The sequence below is a fragment of the Peromyscus maniculatus genome, chromosome 7 (assembly GCF_049852395.1).
Source record: "Peromyscus maniculatus bairdii isolate BWxNUB_F1_BW_parent chromosome 7, HU_Pman_BW_mat_3.1, whole genome shotgun sequence".
Classification (NCBI taxonomy): Eukaryota; Metazoa; Chordata; class Mammalia; order Rodentia; family Cricetidae; genus Peromyscus; species Peromyscus maniculatus.
In genome coordinates this window covers 33,333,817-33,343,356 of record NC_134858.1, presented here as the reverse complement: position 1 = coordinate 33,343,356, position 9,540 = coordinate 33,333,817, and the positions used below count along the sequence as shown (strand labels likewise).

Sequence of the window (9,540 nt, the reverse complement as noted above, 5' to 3'; positions counted from 1 at the left end):
CATTGGCTATGTTTCTACTATGGTCCTCTTTATAGTACTGATGATCTCCTATAAATGGGACATAATGGCTGTGGGTGCACATCTTGATTTACAGAACTTTCTGAACCAGGTTCTGTTGTTGCAGCCACCTCACCATTGCCAAGACTAGATAGGAATAAAAAGTCTGTGGTCCTGCTCTGAGCTCAACCTTAGGGAATCTTACTTGGGAAGTGAACAATCCTAGCTTCACCCATGAAGGAATATGAAAAGGATCCAGGCACATCCTTTGCCCTGTGGAGCTCTGAGCGAGTTGGTTCTGTGGGATGCTTTCCTGAGCCTGGGCACTGCCAAACACCCACTGGCAGGTGTGGAAGGAAGCTCTTGCCCACATCCTGGGAGCAGCTCAGAGCAGATTGCAGCCTGCTCTCATTTACCCTGGTCTCTCCTGGGTACTTGCTGCTAGCTGCTCTGCTGTGTCCCCTGACAGCCCAGACTGAGATGGCCAAGTTCATGTTCCTTCTCCTGATGCTGGGGACTTTTTCTCTTATGTTCTTCCAAGGTGAGAGTGAGTCCATGGACGCTGAAATGGGGTTGAGGACAGGGCCTGGAGATGGCTGGGAGTAGACCTGGGATGATGGCCTGAATGGCTGGGATAGTAGTGTGTGGGAGCAGAGAGAGGTCAAGGTCAGGATTCTAGGACAAGCACGCCCATGTGCATGTATACACTAGCACATGCCATAGCATTCCTGTGGAGACCAGAAAACAATGTTTGGAAGTCAATTGTCTTGCTTTTCCAAGCGGTTCCCAGTGATTGAACCCAGGTCACCAGGCTTGACAGCAGGTACCTGCTGAGTCATCTCACTGGTTCCACACACGTTTTATTTTTGGTCTTTGATTTATTTTATTTTTACCATATCCCATTACATTTGTTGCCTTCCCACTTCTTCTAGAGCACTTCTCCACAACAGGTCCTCACCTCTTTTTCATCTCTTTTTCCTTATAAACCACTGAATTTAATTTGGTTCACTTGCATGAGCATGGGTGTTGGGTTATTTGCTGGAGCATAGACAACATTAGCTACATGAGAAAAAACAACTCCCTCCCTTGTAGCATGTTAACAGCCAATAGTTCTTCAGGGAGACATGGGACCTCACAATCCCTTCCCCAGTTCCTGATGGAATATGGAGTTGCTTGACACTGTGCAGGTCTTAGGTCAGTACACACAGGTGCTGAGAGTTCTTGAGTCATGACTGACCATGCCATCTCCAGGAGACAGCGTTTCACAGTACTCCTCCCCATCCTCCAACTCTACAATCTTTTACCTCCTCTTCCACAGTGTTCCTGAATACTGTGGAAATGGTGATGGAAACATCCCATTGAGGGCTGAGCTCTCAATAGTCACTTAGTTTTAACACTTTGATTAGCTACAAGTCTGCATTAACCACCAACCACTGTAGAGGGAAGATTCTTTGGTCAAGGTCAAGGACAATGCTAATCCTTAGCTATATACATAAATATTGACAGAGTAGTTTGACAACTCCATTTAGCAAAAAAAAAAAAAAAATAGCAGTAGGTTCTCCGTTAAGGCCTATGACCCTTTGAGCCATGGGATTTTGTCTAGTTTCATAGTACCAGGCATGAAGTTACCTACAGTGAAGCAGTCTTTAGAACTAATCAAAAGCAGTTGGTTACCCACATAACTTTATTGCTCTCTTGCACCATTGAGCACATCTGCCTGACATGTCGGTGTTGTAGCATCCAGGTTCACCAGTAGGTAAAACAGTTGATGAATATTATCCTCCAGAAGCCTGCAGAGCATTTCTGGCACTATGAACATTCGTCACCATGAAGCAAGTTTTCAGGTCAGATCCAGTTTGATTTCTTTATGTCCTACAACTAAAGCATGTTGTATCTTCAACAATAAGGTCTTCCTACCCAGTTCCGATAGGGAACCAGGACTGGTAGCAATGGCCTGTGTTGTTTTGGGAACCTCTTGAATCTTCTTAACCAATAACTCAGAGGAAGTTACCCCACACCTAGCATTGAGATTTTCTTTTTTGACAACCCATCTCCTCTGGGAAGCATTATCCACTCATGCATTGTACTTTTGTTTAAATAACTTTTTAAAATTGTATTTTTAATTAGCTTAGAAAGTAATGAGTTTCCATTTTAATTATATTTTTAATTTTCTCACAAAGTAGTGAGTTTCCATAAGAATTTATTCATGTATTGCTAGTTCTGGTTAATCCTCTCCCCTATCCCTCTGCTCCAGTCCTTGTTTAAACATTTCCAAGCCCAGGATTTCCCTCCTCTACATTCATGTCACATATGTTCTTCTATTACCATCTCCCCTCTAAGGACCCCATCACCCAGTGTTCCCTTCCTAGTTTCTCTGCCCTCTACACCACAGATTCTAAATCTAAAAATCCAAAGCTAGAATTGACCTAAGAGAGGGGACATGTGCTGTTTGTTTTTCCGGAGCTGAATCACTCTGATCATTACAACATCTTTTTAGTTTAATCCCCATTTTCCTGTAAATTTCCATTTTCTTTGCAAAAGAATGAAATCCATTGTGCATTTAAAGCACATTGTCAGTCATCCATTAATTTATAGAAAGGTAGGCTGGTTCTAATTTCTAGCTATTGTAAATACAGCAGCAATGAGCAGTTACATCTCTAAGCAGGCTAAGAATTTGCCTCGCTTCTTTGGCAAACATTGCCCAATATAAATCATAATAAAGCTAAGAATTTTTCTCAGTGGAAAACAAAGTTGGAAGGTTTATTTATGGGGGCACCATTAAGATGCAGAAAAAAAAGGGGGAGGTGCACAAGGAAGTCGTGGATATATCTCACTGTCACCCTAAGTAAGCACAACCTAATTACTGTCCTTAACACCCTTGATTGAAATGTCTCTTGGGATTTATCATCTAGTGCTAAGTGAACACAATCTGCTCATTATCTTTGATAAGATGTCTTTTGAGAAACACATTGTGTCTGTGGCCATTAGTCTGTATTGGTGGAGTCTGAACTCACTGCCTTTCTCGGGGTACAAACAGGTCAGATCGTGGGGCAAGAACTTATCCCTGTCTTCTCCCCCCGTTTTCTCCCTGTCACCATAATTCCCCATCTTTCCATCTTGTTGGACTTACAGTCCCATTTGTGGATTATTGACATTATTGCCCCAAATCCCTAGGGCAACAGGGAATCCTATTTGGGAAGCCCTCCTCTGTGCCTGGTCCTTGGAGTGTACTTCTTACTTTTTCCTCCAGCAGGTTCAGTTCCATATTGAAGTCTTTACTCAGTTTGCAGTTGATGTCTGTGCAGAGTGAAAGAAAATGATCTAGTTAACTCTTCTACATGAAGGCATCTGGTTTTCTCAGCATCATTTGTTGAAAATTCTGTCTTGTCTCCAACGTGTCTTTTTGGCACCTTTGTCAAAACTCGAGTGCTTGTGGTTACATGGCCACCTCTCTGGGCCCTTTATTCTAGTCCATTGATTTGCAGGAATATTTTTGTACTAGTCCCATGATGTTATTATGATTATTCTCATGCATTTAAAAAAGAACTTTAGGTATCAGGTTAGTTTGCATTGATACTTTTATACTTTGTTGCACAACAGTGCTGTATACAGGGGATTACCTATCATTTTATTTCCTATGCAATCAAAAGTGTGGTGTCAAACCCTCAGCTTCTTATGGAAGTCATGGACCCAATCTGATGCAATCTGATGCATCAGGACCCGAGGTTGTACTAGGAAAATTACTAAGAGTTATGCTGTCTCTGAATTCCTTAATCCTCGAGCATTTGTAGGCACTTCAAGTCTTTGTTCAACCTTTATGTCTGCTTTGCCTAGTTCAAGCCACAGTGTGCATGGTCTGCAAGTCTTTTAAAAGAGGACACTGTTTGATGGGCAAGAGCAACTGCACTACACAATACAGCCCTGGATGCAGAACCAGGAATTTCTTCATATTCTCACAAACAGGTAATGTATTTGAGCTACTTGAAGACATCCTTGCTAAGAGGTGTATATGTTCCTGCTCTGATGCCAAGTAGTGTTTGGGTCACTAAGTATAAATGCTTTTATCTTCTAGATGGATGGGTTCACAATCACACCGAATTGGACTGTTCTGAAGGATGTTATGCTGAAAACATGTATTTCGGAAACTTGAAGACATCTACCTTTTGCTGCAAAGGTGAAGATTTCTGTAACAGATATCATGGCCAAATAGTGAAGAAGGACATTTTCTAACTGCCAATTCCTTTGGCTACTGCACTGTGTACCCTGTACCCTCCCCCAAGAATCTCTCAATTTCACCTCTGTGTGTTCAGCATGAAATAAACTTCTTTACAAGCTATCAGTTTCTGTTAAGAAAAAGGCAGATATAAGTAATAGAGAAACAGATGAGACCTAAGTTTCATGTAAGAGTTTACCCTCCTGGCTATTCAAAAAAGGGAGAAAAGGCCATTCATTCGGTTTATAGACTGCTCTTTGCACTTGGCCAGAGCATCTCAATATTCTAGGCTGATGCTCAACTTAGGAAGGTCATAAAACAAACTCTCTCCATTTCACTACTCTTAAGTCTCCGGTGTTCCTGTTATAAGATCTGAGTGCTCTTACTAAGAAGTGACTATCTGTAGTAAACATGGAACCCAGGAGGACAAAAAAGGAGCCATAGTAGGAACACTAGAAATGGGAACAGTGGAATACAAGGGATGTGAAGAAGGAAGGAGGACGGGGAGGAGGAGCTTTCATTAGGTAGAGGAAAGGATATAAATTACAGAAGGAAAAGAAGAAAAAAGTAAAATAACAATGATAATGTCTGAAAATCCACAAGGAATCATATTTCTCTAAAATTACATGTTTACACATATTGGGTAATTATTTGTGATGACTATGCTATGTTACCATTAGCTATTACTTAGAGGGGAAACAGACTGGGAATACAATTGACTTCACTGAAGGATTCTTAAATTGTTTTTAGTAAATCAAAGTGTGTAAAAACAAAAGGCATTGAAAACACCACCAAAACTGATCAGTGTTCTAACATGACACATGATACCTATTTATATACAAACATGTAAACACTCATGTAAAAAACCTGTCTTATTGAATACATACTTAATCTTATAGGAGCACAGATTGTGCACATTGAATGTCAATTGTCCTTTGAGGCCCAGAGAAAACGTCTCAGACACCTGGTTTGACTTAGACTAGCATACATCTTAATAAAATTCTCACTGATGTAACCAGGGTGGAGACATCAGTGTGAGAACAGGAGAAAGTGGGGCTGGGAATCCTTTGCCCAAGACTCGATGGAGCAAAAGAGTAGGTTACTGAGTCATAAAAGTATCAATTTTTATTATGTGTTTTATCTAAAATATCCTTTAGTGAATGCTCAAAAAAGAGCAAAAAAAGATGAAGTCATCCAACCTCCACCCTTATGGTCAAGGTCCCAGACACACGTGGGGCTGCTCCAGCATCGGGTCCTAGCTCAGGCTATGCCTCTGCTTGAGGCAAGGCACGAAGCACTTAGCTGAAGACAGTGTGTGTTCCTTGTGTCCTAAGTAAGCACAGACCACTGGGCCTCCCTCCTCTAGGTGACAGCACCTATACTGTGTTGTGACTGGGGTCCTTGAGCATCCATCTAAACTACTGGTGTCCCTTCCTTTGTCCGGGGTGAGGAGCAAGCTGGAGCAATGCAGCAGATAACTTGGTGAGATGCACACACTTGCTCTCTTCTTGTTTAGTGAGTGCCTGCCTAGAAGCTGGTCAAAATACAGAGAGCAAAGGACCATGCAGTTCTCACCCACAGCGGGTGCACCTGCAATGCAACCCCTATTCCTAAAACAGAGGAATCATCACACAAGAGGGTACCCAAAGATGGTAAGAGTAGAGGACCAGAACATCCGCTCCAAGGGGTTATCTTCTCTCTATGTGACAGGGAAGATGCACCCACAAAATCTTGGGAGTAGGGTTGCCTCAGCAAGACCTGTACAACGACGACAGTGACATACCAATGGGAATGGAGAGAACTTCTCAAGGATCCACCACCGAGACAAAGAGCTCCAGGCAACTCTGTCTGAGGAGAAAGGAAGAGCCTGCATATTCGAGCCCCATGACAGGTCATCCAGTCCCAAGTGGACAACGTTTAATACAAATGCATACAAGCAAAACCAAATGGAGTCACCAGGCTGTACATATGAACATACACACATACATATATAATACATTCATACATCATACACACATACATATATATATATACATTCATATATGCATGCATACATATATACACATACATACATACATACATACATACATACATACATACATACATATATGTGTATTATCACAATACTAATTTAAAAATAAGGGTTTGTGAATTTGAAGGGAAATGGGGAGGGGGACACCAGAGGAGTTGGAGGAGGAAGAGGAAGAATGAAAATGATGTGAGTAGAGTCAGTGCATGAGAAATTCTCAATGTTTCTATTTTTTTTTAACACTTATTTATTTATTATGTAAACAGTATTCTGTCTGCATGTCTGCAGGCCAGAAGAGGGCACCAGATCTCATTACAGATAGTTGTGAGTCACCCGTCACCATGTGGTTGCTGGGAATTGAACTCAGGACCTTTGGGAGAGCAGCCAGTGCTCTTAACCGCTGAGCCATCTCTCCAGCCCAATGTTTCTATTTTTAAAACTATTTTTATAACTAAAAACTAACGTTGCTATTCTGTCACTAAAAAAAAAAAATCTCTTTCTGAACATTCCCACAACTCGGGGAAAGCCAAGGAGTGATGTGCAGGAGCAGGGACTGGAATATCCATGTGGCTGTTGTCTGTCTGAGACCTGTCCCAGGTCTCACTGGGTTACATTTCTGTATGCAGCAAGTGTTATTTGTGAGAAGGAACAAAGGCCCTGCATTCCTGCACACAGCTGATTCTCAGGATGCTGGTCATCCAAGGACAAACACAAACCTATGTCCGTGCTTACAGAGTTTAATCTTGAACATCTAGCCCTCATAGTATTAGGAGCAGAGGGCAGCAGACAAGATAGAAACACTATTGTCCAACTAGTTGCCCCAAGACTCTCTCTGTCACCAAGCTTCAATAAGTCCCACCCCACCACCTTCAAGTATTTTTGTAACATGTATAATTTCTCTTGATTATTTACTTTTTGTTTTATTACAGTAGGCCTGAAAAATTACAAGATATTATCTTGATTTTGGTACTTCGTAAACCTTGTTTTGTTGCTTATGGTGACATTTCATTTAGAGAAGTTTCTGTGGGTGTGGAGAAGAACATGTACTTTTGTTTCCTGTGAAATGAAATATTTTGTAGATAGCTGGCAGGTACACTATGGTGTATTGTAGTCTTAAATTTCTTGATTTAAACTTTTAAAATAATTTTTAGGTTTTTTTTCTATATATATGTGCATGTATGTGGGGATGTCAGGGACCACATCTGGGAGTCTGTTATTGGGTTCCCAGGATTGACTGGGATGTCAGGGACCACATCTGGGAGTCTGTTATTGGGTTCCCAGGATTGACTGGATAACCAGGCTTGGAAGCCAGTGTTGAACCATCACACTGGCATTGCTTTGCGGAAGTTGAGTTTGAATGATCTACCTGAAGATGGGAGTGAGGTATTGAAGGGTCTGCTGCTCTTGGGTCTATGAGACTTTCATGTCCATTTGTGATTATTTATGGAAATGGGAGGCCCAACTCTCGGTGCACATATATTTACAACCATTATAGCTTCTTTAAAGGTTGTTCCATTTATATTATGCATTGGCCTTCTTTATCACTTTGGACTAATTATTGGTCAAACTCTATTGGATATCAGAATAGCCCCCTACCCCAGCGTGTGTTTAGCTTACATTCACTTGATAGACTGATTTTGCTACACCCTTTGATACAAAAATCTGATATTCAGTGTAGGGAAAAGAAGTACGAACAAAAAAAAAAAGCCACTGAGTTAATAAAAGAACTATGAGAATCATCCCCACAGTTACATACTTGAGTGTAAAGTTATTAGCATGTGCACTTCTTGTTTTGAATATACACGGCACTGAGTTAAATAAGGAGACTTTTATACAACTAAAAATAGATTAAAGACACTATCTTTCATAACAAAACTCAAACACGATGCACACTATGTACAGCAGATTCTGTTCAAATAAAATAAAATAGGAAAGCAAAATAACTTTTATGTCTCTTCACAGACAAAATATAGGAATAATGACCAACTTAGTATCAATGAATGCCTATGATACCTCAATTTGTAGACTATAAACAGTTTACTGATAACATGACCTTGACCCCTCAGATAAATACATAATACCAGTTCTAAAGAAGAAACTTCATACTATAGCCTAGAACACATTTGCATGTGACAGCAAACCTATTAATCTGGAATTGAAATAATTTAGCACCCAATTAGATGAGTGTGTTTGACCAATTTGGGACTCAATAGAAAAATGAAACTGTGATTTTTTTTTAACATTTTGAGTATGTTTTTAATGGTACCCAGATCAGTGTGAGTTTGAGGCCATTCTGGTCTACATAGTGAGCCAAACCAGCCAGGATTACATAGTAAGACCTTAGATCAAATTATATATATATATATATATATATATATATATATATATATATATATATATATATATATATATATATATGATAGATAATATAAAAACATTATATTATAAGGCATATTTAATACTATTAGAAATATACATTCTCTGTTGAGATGCTGGCGACTCTTTATTGTTAACACCATCCAATGCTTTCTGTGTGTGATCACAACATTCAACAGCAGGCCATTAAACAGGCCCTTCCCTGGTGCATGGCAACCTTGAGCAGGGAAAGTAACAGTCAAGGAGCCCTTTGGCCAGCAATTGACCAGACTCTCTCTCATGGCAGCCTGGTTGTGTGGGACTCTCTACAGTCACTGCAGAGGATCACTACAGACACCATCAAGGATGTGCTCAGGCAGCCTGCATAGCCTTACAAAGCAGAGTTGACCTCAGATAACCCTTCTTGCCCAGCAGCTATTCGCATCCCAGCCAGACAAGAAGTACCTCCTGAGGTGCTCCAACAGAAGCTCTCTGTTTGGTACTAAGGACTACATAATAACATGGTCCTTCCTTTAGATGAGGGATGTGATGTGCACAGACCCTTCACACATCAGCTTCTGTCTAGACAAGCAGGCTGCTGTGTTCACCTTTCCAGCATCCAGGAGACACACTTCAGTGCCGTCCAATTGAGCTGCAACTCAGGCTCAATAAAAGCCTTCTTCCAAAGGTTTTTCCTTTCCTAGTTCTGATCTCCAGCATCAGCAGAGCAGTCTGAGCTCATAGCATGGAAAGAGGACGCACAGGGGGCCACCATGTGCTGCTGATGGTAAGATTACCTCACAGGTCATGTATATCATTACTGCCACCCGAAGCAAGGAAAAGTGAGAGGAATAAGGAAATAAGTCACAGAAGAGGGATTTGGTGTATTGCCAATGTGGGAGGGGCTTACATTGAGATCTGCTTCTGGGCACCCACTGTCCATTGC

General features: G+C 41.0%; 1 long non-coding RNA gene across 1 annotated transcript; it reads left to right on the top strand.

Moving 5' to 3' along the window:
• The first annotated feature begins 387 nt into the window (after positions 1-387).
• On the top strand, positions 388-4,295 carry LOC102926005 (uncharacterized). Its single transcript, XR_013052545.1, has 3 exons — positions 388-538; positions 3,832-3,960; positions 4,070-4,295. It is a non-coding gene; the product is annotated as an uncharacterized LOC102926005 (long non-coding RNA).
• The last annotated feature ends 5,245 nt before the right edge of the window (positions 4,296-9,540 follow it).